Here is a 12464-nt window from a genome sequence, read left to right as displayed (position 1 = left end):
TTGGCATTCACACACCTGTCAGCTGATTCATAATTTTCATCCTGCATTGTTTTCCTCTCCATGTCAAGAAGATCAATCAAATAAGGGTCAATCAATTAAAGGGGGGATTGTGTGAGGGAGAGCCCAATCCTTTTTCCATCTGCACTGGATAACTCCCATTCTCTGCCTGCTATTGGGACCATCATTTTGGGGAAAGGACCAGAGGGAACAGCATGGAGTTGCATCAGGGGATGGCCAAGCTTGTCAGGCTGGGTGTTAGGAAAAGGTTCTTCACCAGGGGGTGGTGACCACTCCAGGGCAGTGGTCATGGCTCCAATCTGCCAGAGTTCAAGGAATATTTGGACAGCATGCTCAGTCCTATGGTCTGATTTTTGATGGTCTTATGTGGAGCTGAGAGTTGGACTTGGTGATCTTTGTGGGTTCCTTGCATGAGGATATTCTGTGGCTCTGTGACTCTGTGATTCTAGGTGATGGAGAGCCAGCATGTGGGACACTTTGTGAAAACTGAGGGATGGTGAGAGGGATGTGTCCTTGCTGAATTCTTGTTTCTTACCAAGTGGAATTTACTATGTTCCCTACCTTCACCATTCTTCCAAGCGTTTATTTTTGGCCCAATGGTTGTCACTAAAGGTGCTGTTGTCTCTGTCAGTGCCCTCATAGCTATGTTTTTCAGTCTCATCACTCCCTCCCCTCTGCTTAGAGGATGGGCCTCTGCCAGAGCCATCCTGTTGTCCCCATTGGCATTCTGCTGAGAAGTTCCCTTATGCCTGCTGGTGGCATAGGTTTCAGGCCTTTGTGGAAACTCCTCGGGGGTCCTCCCCTCTACTCTTCCCTAGTGGGGCCACATCTGGAGTACTGTGTCCAGTTCTGAGCTCCTCAGTTCAAGAAAGACAGGAAACCACTGGAGAGAGCCCAGTGCAGGCGCACAAAGATGATAAGGTTCCTGGAGCATCTCCTGGATGAGGAAAGGCTGGGAGACCTGGGGCTGTTCAGCATGGGGAAGAAAAGGATGAAGGAGGATCTTATCAATGCCTATACATATCTAATGGACAGGAGTCAAATGGTTGGGACCAGGATCTTCTTAATCGTGCAAAGTGGCAGAACAAGGGGTGACGGGCACAAACTGGGACACAGGAATTCCCATACAAACATGAGAAAGAACTTCTTTACTGTGAGGGTGACAGAGCACTGGAACAGGCTGCCCAGAGAGGTTGTGGAGTCTCCTTCTCCGGAGATATTCAAAACCCACCCAGATGCTTTCCTATGTAACCTACTGCAGGGAACCTGCTTTAGCAGAGAGTTGGACACAATGATTTCCAGAGGTCCCTTCCAACCCAATGAATCTTCAATTCTGTGACTGTGAAAATCTGCTTGCCAAATAGTAGGAAGAACATCAAATCACTGCCAGAGGGATGTGGCTGAGCAGGCAGGGGATGACAAGGTGGGGAGGGCTGGAGATGCAGGATGAGGAAGTCAGGGGGGTCTCTACCATTTTTCCTAGGGCATGGCAAGGCAGCTGTACAAGGGAAGGACATATTTGCAGGGAGTTGTGTGTTGAGCAGCTGAGTGCCAGGCAAGCAGTCCCATCCTGGAGCACAGTGTGGCATTGGCAGGACAGGAGATGACAATGGAACTGGGCTCCTGATGAGCCTACCAGCCCATCATGAAGGCCTCACTCTTGGCAACTGGTTCCATGGCTGGCCTCTGGAAATGGTCATCTTCACAAAACTATTGCCAGGATAGCCCAGACATCGACTTACTCCACTGGTTTCTACTGAAAGACATTCAATTCCTCCAGCAGAAATGCTGTGGAAGGGAAAGATGCATGAGCACAGTTTTGAGAAAGAGTTGGATGGCTATCTCCTTCTGAAGCAGGAGACATATGGTGTCACAAGCAGAAAGCAAAAAGTCTCAAGCAGATGTCATCGGATGCAGCTTGACAGGTGATATGGAGTGTTTCTGAAAATCCCACCTTGCATTTGTAGTATTTTCCAGGGCAGCTAGAACCAAGGACAGACATCTTTACAGATCAAAATAAAAAGAGTCGAATTTCTTTTATTTCGCAAGGTGTAGCCTTTTTGATCTTTTGCCTAGTTGCCTGAAGACTGACAAGAAAAAAAAATAAAAAGAACTAGAATTGTCTTATGGAAGGGTAAATACATGTCTGCAATGAGAACCAGTCCAATACACAGAGGTCTTATGCTCTTATCTAGGATACAGCTCTAAAAATAGCGCTGTAGGGTTTCGAGAGTATTCATTCTCAAAAGGTCTCAGTGACTTCACCACCCTGCTTGCTTGGATTTACAAGTGGTGTCATCTATGAGCACCTTTCCAGAACATTCGGCTTCACTTCCCAAAACTCAGCTGAGTTCTCACTGCCAAGTGCATCAGTACCAGCAACACCAAATCTATGGGGCAGATTCTGCCATCTGGGACCTGACTCAGTGCTATCATTCTGGGGGGTTCATGCAGGTGCTGATGAGAAAAGGAGATGTTCATGTAGATGGAATGAAGTCAGCAATTAAACTTTTGATGACTGAGATTGAATGATGGAGTTCTGAATGTGTGTAGCTTTTTTCCACCAGTGGGTTGAGTGGGACAAAGAAGGGAAAGGCAAAAGAGAATTTCAGTTGAATCACAGAAAATATGTGGTCTGGTTTGCTTTTCTGCAATACCAGGCTTCCTGAGAGATAGGAAAATGCAGCAAGTACACAAGATAAGTGCAGCTGCTAATGCTGCTTTCATAGCACAGTGGTGTTTACACAGGATTATTAAGGGGTATTAATTTAGGGATATGGCTGCTGTTCTTGCTCCTTACAAGCATACAGCCACCTTTCCTGTTCTGTGATCCTCTCCAGAGGTGTTCAGTTGTGTGACTCCTAGACAATAAAGAGCCGAGAACCTTTCCATCCCTCAGCACTGTAAGTTGCGTTCACTTATGAAAGCAAAGATCTGTGAGTGTTATTAACTTGTATATTTACATGTACTATATACTTATTAATATACATTTACATGATAACATGCTGCTAACAGCCACAGCTTTCTGCATTCATAAATTCTGCACTACATTGTTCCTGCAGGTTTCTTACCTTTCTCTCTTTTCAAGCTGTAATTCCTTCAAGTTCTTTCTGTGTTGGAAGCATCAGCCCCTAAACTGTTCCCCCTTTCCCTGGCCAAAAAGAAAAGAAACAGAAAAGAAATGGCCTTTCACCAACTTATTTTTTTCACCATGTGGTGCAGTTGGAGGGACAGGACAAAAGACCATGCAAGTAGGTGCCGTGGTAGGAAGGAATGTTCATGAAGCTGCAGTCAGAGCAGTAAGGTCTCATCTGTAGTCACTGAGCAGCTCAGATGACCTGTCTTTCAACAGCCTATCTCACTATAGGCATCCTTTGCTTGCATTCATAGAATCAGAGAATCAGAGAAGCATAGAATGGCTTGGGTTGGAAGAGACCTTAAAGATCACCTGTCTCCAACCCCCTGCCACGAGCTGGTTGTCCCCCATCAGATCAGGCTGCCTTGGACCCATCCAAGCTGACCTTGAGTTCCTCTGGGAATAGGGCACCCACAGCTTCTTTGGGCAGCTGTGCCAGGGCCTCACCATCACCCTCCGAATAAAGAATTTTCTCCCAAAATCTAACCTAAATCTTCCCTCTTTTAGCTTATAAGCCATTCCCCTTCTTTTATCTGTATTAGACCACACAACAAGTTGCTTCCTTTCATGCTTATAAGCTCCCTTCAAATGGAAGAAAGCTGCAATGAGGCCTTCCCGGAGCCTTCTCTCTCCATGCCAAGGGAGAAGCCTCCAAAGACAGAGATAAAACTTGCTCCCATGGTGTGGGGCGATGAGGCACTAGTCGGTCCCACACACAGCACCCTGTATTTCCTTCCTTATTACTTAATACTCCATTTGTACTTAATGATGTGTTGTATTTTATATGCTGTTTTACTTTATGACTGTTCTGGGTGGATTAATCTGTCATTAATGCATCATGGTTTAAAGGCTTTTCTTTTCCCCTGTTAAACAGTTTAATAGGCTCAGGGAGGCACTCCTGGGTGTGTGTTCTGAGCTCTGCGTGCGCGCAGCCGGGGTGCGGCTGAGCACCCTGCACGCACCCAGCGGGTGCCCCGTGGCCCCAGGACACCTCCTGATCTCACACATCCCCACCGGGGTCATGGTGGGACCTGAGGCTCAGCCTCGGTGTGTGCAGAGGCATCAGCAGTTCCAAACACTGTGTGACAAAGCCAAGCTCCAAAGGTGGCTCCACAGGTGACTCCAGCCTATGTAGGCTAATGAATAAACAAATATACATTAGAACAAATATGTTTATAGCCTGTGGTAAGGAAAGCAAGTAATTTATCAAGTACGACTGCAGAATTAGCAGTAAGTGGTAGGATTTCAAACTGCCGATTGTGTTTGCCTTCACCTACAGCCATCTGTGTATGATGATAGAACATATGTTTGCTGCCTTTGTAACAAATATGGAAAAAAAATCCACAGTTGTCTGATTTATACAATAAGGGGTTTATATAATAGAAACAATATGATTATTTAATGTACAATGGGCCAGCTTTGCCGCTGGTCTTTTCAGAGGATTACAGGGCTGGAAGAACCTCACAAGATCACCCAATACGTTCTCCTTTCATTGCTTCTGCCCAGCAGAATGATTTGCCGGTGCTGACAACATGCACATATAAAAGCCTATTTTCTTATCCACCTAAATGAATAAGAACATAATTGAAAAGCTTACGACAATAAATGTGCTTTTACATTCACCTTAAATACATTCGTACATAGAGGAGGGTAAAGCTTGCCATCTGCCAAGGGATAATTCATAAATCTGCATACATGAGCATCCACAAAACTGCTGACACATGCAGAACAGGAGCTGCACGAGCTCATTCCAAGACAAGCATTTCCTTTTGGTGAGTGCATAGCTCCCAACGGTGTGATGGGAATTGGGTGCAGGCCTGCAAGCAATACCACACAGAACCTGATCCTAATCTCCACGGCACTGGAAGGGCCCTGCTCCTGCCGATCTGTGAGTAGGCAACAGAATTCCCCAACGACAAAATCCCTGAACTTCCAACACTGGACTACAGCCCAAGTTGTGCACTTGACCTTGGATGTGCACAGTTGTGCTTTAGGGCCTCTGCTGCACTTTTGGCTGCAGGACCAAGGGGAAATCTGCTATAAAGCAGATAGCAAGTGGGAAAAGGTGGAAAGAAGGTAGTGCAAGATGTTTGTTCAGAAGTTCGCTTTGGGTATGCCACCAGAATGTCATTGCTGTGGCTCCTCCGTATGATCAGCTGTGATTTTTTCTTGCAGGTGACTGTCCAGGAAGAAAGGCTTCAAATCTCTCTGCAATGATCATGAAGGTAAGAATCCAAAGATCCAAAGAACCCAATTCAAACCAGCATTCAGAACTGTGCAAAGGTCTTGAGCTCAAGGTCAAAGTCAATGTGAGTGCTCTTCTGTACCACGTCTATGTCTGGTGGTTGTACAAATACTTGGACAGGAGGGATGTCAACGAAAGCATGGAGAGGGTAAGGAAGAAGAATGTGATGCTGCTGCTAGAGGTAGCTTTGCTTGTAGGGAAGATGAACAGGGATGGGGCAGTTGTAACACAAAGTACATTGGGCATGGCATAGCAGGGTGACAGAATGAACTAGACACAGGACTGGGAAATACCTAGCTTGTCATCCCTGGATAATATTTTTCTTTTTCACAGCCACCCCCAGCTCACAGTCCTCCCAGCTGTGACACATTCCTTTATGGCACTTCCCACAATAAATTCACAGATGTCACAAAACTAGGGGTGGTGGCTGATTCACCAGGGGGCCATGCTGCCATCCAGAGGGTCCTTAACGGGCTGAAGAAGTGGACTGGCAGCAATCTCATGAAGTTAAACAAGAAGTACAGAGTCCTGCACCTGGTGATGAACAACTGGAGAATAGGTGACTCAGGGAGATCCCATCAGTGTCTAGGACAAGAGGCAGTGGGCACAAACTGGAACACAGCAAGTTCCCTATGAGCACCAGGGGCACTTCTGTGTAATGTGGGTGATGAATCACAGGCAGCCCGGAGGCTGTGGGTTTCCTGGTTGGAAATATTGAAAAGCTGCCTGGACATGGTGCTGGGCACCCTGCTCTGGGTGTCCCTGCTGGAGCTGGGATGAATGGAATCAGAAGTCCCTGCCCTCAGCTATGCTTTGATTCTGTGATTAGAAATCATTGTCCTGGGGCACAGAGTGGGATGCAGTGTGGGAAAGTTGACCCAAGGGGCAAGCAAGAGGAGAGTGGAAAGACTCAAACAAAAGGAGTTCAGGAACATCTTTTGATGACTGTCACTAGCAGTCTCCTTCCAGGCTTGTGTTTTCTCTCTCTCCCTTATCACCTCCTATGCAATGACCTCCCTTCCTAATGCAGGCTGCCTGTTTCAGAGACTTGAGTAATTTTGCCCTCACTTGACCTCAGGACAGAAAAGCAGCCCATGGCCCCATTAATTTTCTAATGCAGAAGATGCTGATGAAACTGCAGAGGAAATGTCTATTCCTTTGTGTTCCCCCCACCACTATTTTTACTTGTCTCCATCTCCACATGTGGAAAAAGTGATAGTAGTGATAGTGACTGTGTTAGTAAAATTTTCAGAAAGTGGTGGTGCTGTGCTAATTTGGCAAATTTTTGGAAAGCCTCATTCCAATGTCTCTGCTGCCTCTTTCAGCTTCTCGCTATGGCCGGAGAAGGGCACATGCACATAAACTGAAACCTTGGGTGAGGTTTAAGCTAGGACTCAGTGATGATGTCAGGGGATAAATCAGAGCCTTAGACTTGAAGGCACTGATTTTTATGAGAGCTTTTCTGTCAAAATTTAATCTCAGCACCCTTTCTGATACCTTCTGGCAGTGAGATAATAGAGATCACTGAGTAATATTGAGTCTGTTATATGTATGTTAAATTTCATGTTTAGTTTATCCATGGTCTCCCTCTGTTTCCTGTTTCCTAAGAGGTTTCTGCCATATGGCCTTAGAGAATGATAAGATCCTTCATCATGGCACTCACCTTTTGTCATGCCTTCTCTCCAGTCACAACATTTGTGATCATGCACAACATTAAACCTCATTAGTGGAATCCACTGCCATGTAAGTATGTCAAGATTTGGTAACATCATGGCTCTCTTCATAACCTAATTCAGACTAGCTACACTTGCTTTTAAAAAGCAGGGAGTGAAGATGGCTAAAAAAAAGAATGTTAAAAAGGATTGGAAAGTGGAACCATGCTATAAGTGGCTGTGGACCAATAATATTGAGACTTATTTCACCTGCTGCCATAGTAAGCCTGGGAGGCAGGCAGTATCTGCAGGGTCAAAAAGGGATTTGATGACCTCACGGTGATGGGTCCCAGAATGGATGTTAGAATGACTGAATGGGGCTGCAGGCCTGAATAGGGATATGAATCACAGAATATGACCATGGTCACATGCTTTCTTAAAACAGCATCTCCTTCTGCTGTCCTCAGGCAGTGTTTGGATGGACCACTGGTCTGACACCTCATGTCACAGAAATAAAGAAACACAGAATGGCCAGGGTTGGAAGGGACCTCAAGGATCATGAAGCTCCAACCCCCTGCCACATGCAGGGCCACCAACCTCCACATTTGATACTAGACCAGGCTGCCCAGGGCCCCATCCAACCTGGCCTTGAACACCTCCAGGGATGGGGCATCCACAGCCTCTCTGGGCAGCCTGTTCCAGCACCTCACCACTCACATACTAAAGAACTTAACGTCCTTTTACGTATCCTCATTCTCAACCCCTTCTGTCAGCTTGTGCTTAGAGCCAGATCTGCGTGTGCCTGGGAAAGAGGCATAACACAAAGCAGGGCCCACTCTAACTGATTCCGTGAGACCTTTGCAATCCTCACTGTTCTAAAATGCCACAGTTAAGTGCGAGCATCTCATAATCTCATATTCAGCTCCAGCTCTCTACCAATGTAGCAACTGTTCTCCAAACATCTCTTTCTGAAATAACTTCACCTGTGTATTTTCTCTATAAGCTGGACATGTTGAATTCAGAGGAGTTCTGATTTCTCAAGATTTGCAAGAGGTGTCTGTTAATCATTCTTTTCTTCTCTGTTTCGTTGTTGTTGTTCCTGCTGCTGCCATTGTTCGTTTATTTGCTTTCTGTAAGAAACACAGAAGAAAAGATGGAGGCCAAATTATTATTTTGCCAAGTACCACAACTAAGTATACTCTGTTGATCACCCTTGTCATTATTTTTATTATGCCAGTATTTCATTTGGATTGTAAAATATCATAGAAACGTCATTGCTGCCTCTATACAAAATTATATATCAATAATAATAGCCTCTTAGAAGTTTTATTTTTTTCAACTGTGAATGTCAGAAGCTCTTTAAAAAGGTCAGTATCATTATCCTCGTTTTATTGTTGGAGAAAAAAAAAGACAAAGGCCAAGCTGTTCCCTCTAACTTTAGGCATCTAGAATCCTTCTGACGTCAGTGAAAGCAGCGAGAAAGATATGTGAAGCAGATATTAATTGTTTTTTGGAAGAGTCATACCCTCTTATTGACACCCACAGAGGATGTCCATCCAGGAGACTCCTGGTGCTTTATTGCAGATCCAGTTAGATGCGAATGAAGGACTGCTACCCCTTCATCAACAGAGCACAAAACATAGCCTCACCTCCTGATTCCCACTGTTCTACTATTTCCCCTCTTTTACTTTTCAGAATAATGATGACAGCACGTTTCCACCGTTAGCAGTGCTGCCAGGCTAGCATGGTTCTGTGCATAGACAAGATTTAATGCTCAGTTTGTGGCAGAGCAAATTTTGCTTGCCTGTGCATGATGTCATAGAAGATAAATCATAGAAACAAAAGTGTATTCATTGTACTCCACAGCTCTGCTTTCCTACATATCCAAACTGTATGTTTTACCTCCCCTGAGAAACCTGGTCTTCCAGGTCCCACTGTTGTATTGCATTTGTCCATGACCTGGCATGTGCCCGCTGGGACATAAGGTGGAAATAGAGAATTATTAACATGTTCCCTTCACAGATCCACAGCATCCTGGGCCACAAAAAGAATTTCAGACAGTTGACAACCTGTTCTGCTTCCTGCACTGCACACCAGCCACTGGCCATGAACATTCATGAAGCATGACCATCGTTGGTAGTGGTAACCTCTTTTAATTCATCTCCTCCCACCTGAAAACAGTGCTAACATCACCAGGGTTTCCCTTATTGCCTTACTGCTCTTTGCCTTTCATGGTGGCAGCAGTGTTGGCAGAGACTTCATCCACAGTACGAGCCAACCTACTGTGGTGGCCTTCCCCAGGTATTTCTGGTACATCATTCCCTCCCATGACAGTTCATGACACTTCTTCCAGGAGACACTGTCCTAAGTATCTTTTAAATACTGTGACTGTCACATAGGAAATACTTAAGAAACATGATGTTTAAAATAGAGGTAATAATGGAGTTACTCATTCAATTCTTAGAATCATAGAATGGTTTGGGTTGGAAGGGACCTTTATGATCACTTAGTTCCAACCCCCTGCTATAGGCAGGAACACCTCCCACCAGACCAGGTTGCTCACAGCTTCATCCAGCCTGGCCTTGAACGCTTCCAGAGGAGAGGCATTCACCACCTCACCAGGCAATCTGTTCCAGTGTCTCAGCACCCTCACAGTAAAGAATTTATTCCTAATATCTAGTCTAAATCTCCCCTCTTTCAGTTTAAAACCATTTTCCCTCATCCTGTCACTACATGCCCTTCTAAAAAGTCCCTCCCTAGCTTTCCTGTAGGTCCCTTCCTCAGGACTGCTCTCAAGCCATACTCCGCCCAACCTGTATTTGTGCTTGGGATTGACCCAACCCAGGTGCAGGACTTTGCACTTGGCCTTGCTGAACTTCATACGATTGGCATGGGCCCACCTCTCAAACCTGTCCAGGTCCCTCTGGATAGCATCCCTTCCCTCTAGTCTGCCAACTGTATCACTCAGCTTGGTGTCCTCTGCAAACTTGCTGAGGGTGCACTCAATCCCACTGTCCACGTTGCCTACAAAAATGTTAAATAACACCATTTCCAACACCGGTTCATGAGGAATGCCACTCGTCACTGGTATTCATTTGGGCACTGAGCTACTGACTGTAACTCTCTGAGTGCGGCCATCCATCCAATTCCTTATTCAGTGAGTGGTCCATCCCTCAAATCCATTTTTCTCCAATTTGGCGACCAGGATGTCATGCAGAACAGCATCAAGTGCTTTGCACAAGTCCAGGTAGATGACATCAGTTATTCTTTCTTTATCCACTGGTGCTGTAACTCCATCATAAAAGGCCACTAAGTTTGGCAGGCATGACTTGCCCTTGGCAAAGCCATGTTTCTTACTATCAATCACCTCATCTTTATTTTCCATATGCCTTAGTAGGGCCTTCAGTTGAACATGACAGTTATAGTAATGTCAAGGTTAATGTAAATGTAGGCACATGTAAATAAAGGAGTCTCACTACCTACCTAGAGAGGACTTTGTATCTGCTTTGTATTTATACAGACAGAATGGCATCTAAACTACTAAAATGCCCCCCACATTAGGACTTAAGCTACGAATCCCACTTACACTGCAGCCAGCAATCCTGCTCTGGTCTCTTAGTAATTGTCAATAAATTAGTCTCCCTATGCTGAGTCCTTTTAGCCTGTGATGGTAACTGGTGAGCTATATCCCTGGCCTTACCTCTTTTTTTCATGCTATTTTCTCCCATGTCCTTTTGAGGAGTGAGGGAGGCATAGTGGAGCTGAGCTACCTACCAGAGAGAAACCTCCACAGTTGTGCAAGCAGGCATGAAACAAGGAAAGCAGGAATGAGAAAGCTTCTCCCTCAGGCTGAGAAATATCTCACTATCCTGTCCTGTAGGTGTGCCCCGCAGTCACCAGGCTCTGAAGTTGAAAGAATAACTGAAGATAAATCCAAGGCTTTGTCATATGACAGAAATCAATTTGACATGTGTCACTGTCACACACAGAACGACTTGAGGAAACAGCAGCTAGATAACAGCCAGTACAGTTTAAGAGGACAAGCAAAACTGCTTACACTGTAATCCTCTCCTACTGTTTGCTTCAATAGGTTGGTGCTCGTAGATTAAAACTCAGAGTATGCCTTTTGGGTTTCATCCTAAAGTTGAGGCTGTATTCAATGCATTCATTAGAACAGCCTGCAATGAAAACCACTGCCATTGTTGTACGTGTGGGTCCCTTCCAGTTGCAAGCAGTGCTGCCACACTGACAGGTTAACGAAAGGTTAACAAAAGGTTAACAAAAGGTTAATAGAAAGTAATCCGCGTGTTTTATTTTGATCATGTTCTTTTTGTTCTGGCTACTTCTGCATGAAAGAGCGAAGTGGCTGCTGAAGAACTTGTTTAAAATTCAGTAAGACATGATAGTAGCACCGTTCCCTTTCTGTTGGAACCACTGAAGAGTAAGGTACAATGTTACATGGGTAAGAGCAGAGGAATCAAGGTCTTCATTCCTCAGAAGCCCAAAAACTAGTTCAGCTTTGCAGCACGCGTCTGCTCCTCCTTGATAACAGCACTGTGACAACGCTGATAGCAATGGGCCACACTGTACCTGCTGCAAAACTCTGAATGCAATGAAAACAAGGGGCAGATGTTACCTACCCGCATAAGGACAAGGTCACCCGCTTACACTTAGCAGAAGAAAACACATCAAGAGTTTGGCTAACGGCAGAGCACAATTACAGCCGAGCGCTGGCATCAGATCGTATACTGCTGCAAAGCCAACAATACCCATCTTCTGTTGTCCTTAGTCATAAATAATTCATACCTGAACACCTCAGGTGGTTCAGGTCTGCCTGTGCCCCAGGACTTGCCTGCCTGGGAAACGCGGCCAATGCTCTCTTTCTACCGCCCTCTTCCCTTTTCATTTTAGGCTTTGACAGCTTTAGTGAAGGGGATTTTTCTTTTTGTCTTTATCCAACAGACTCTGTGCTGGGAGCAGAATTTCCCCGGCCCTCCATTTTGAATAAAATCTCCTTTTTTGTTAATAGCCAGTTCCTGCTGGATCTCTCAGATGACTTCATACCCAGGATGAACAACCTTTTCAGCGCTGCACACGCTATCTGCCTTATATACTCACCACCCTTGAAAAACACTCCAACCACCAGCTCATTAACAGAGATGTTACAAAACCTCTGTGACTCACTTCTGGACTTTGCTTTATTTTTTTAAGCACAACATTAAGCAAGTCACCCAAAACTCACACTCTCTAGGCAGCAGAGCGTGGTGGGACAAAGCTGCATCCCTGCAACTTGAATACCTGTTGTCCTGGTGCAGAGCATCAGCAACTTTGTCCTTCACAGTGGGCTCTGGGTCACTGCCTCCAGTCTAGAGGCTGCTTCAAGCCTGCAGCTGATAAGCAGAGCAATAGGCAC

This window comes from Meleagris gallopavo, chromosome 2 (assembly GCF_905368555.1).
Source record: "Meleagris gallopavo chromosome 2, MGAL_WU_HG_1.1, whole genome shotgun sequence".
In the NCBI taxonomy this organism is placed as follows: Eukaryota; Metazoa; Chordata; class Aves; order Galliformes; family Phasianidae; genus Meleagris; species Meleagris gallopavo.
Note: the sequence above shows the minus strand (reverse complement) of the source record.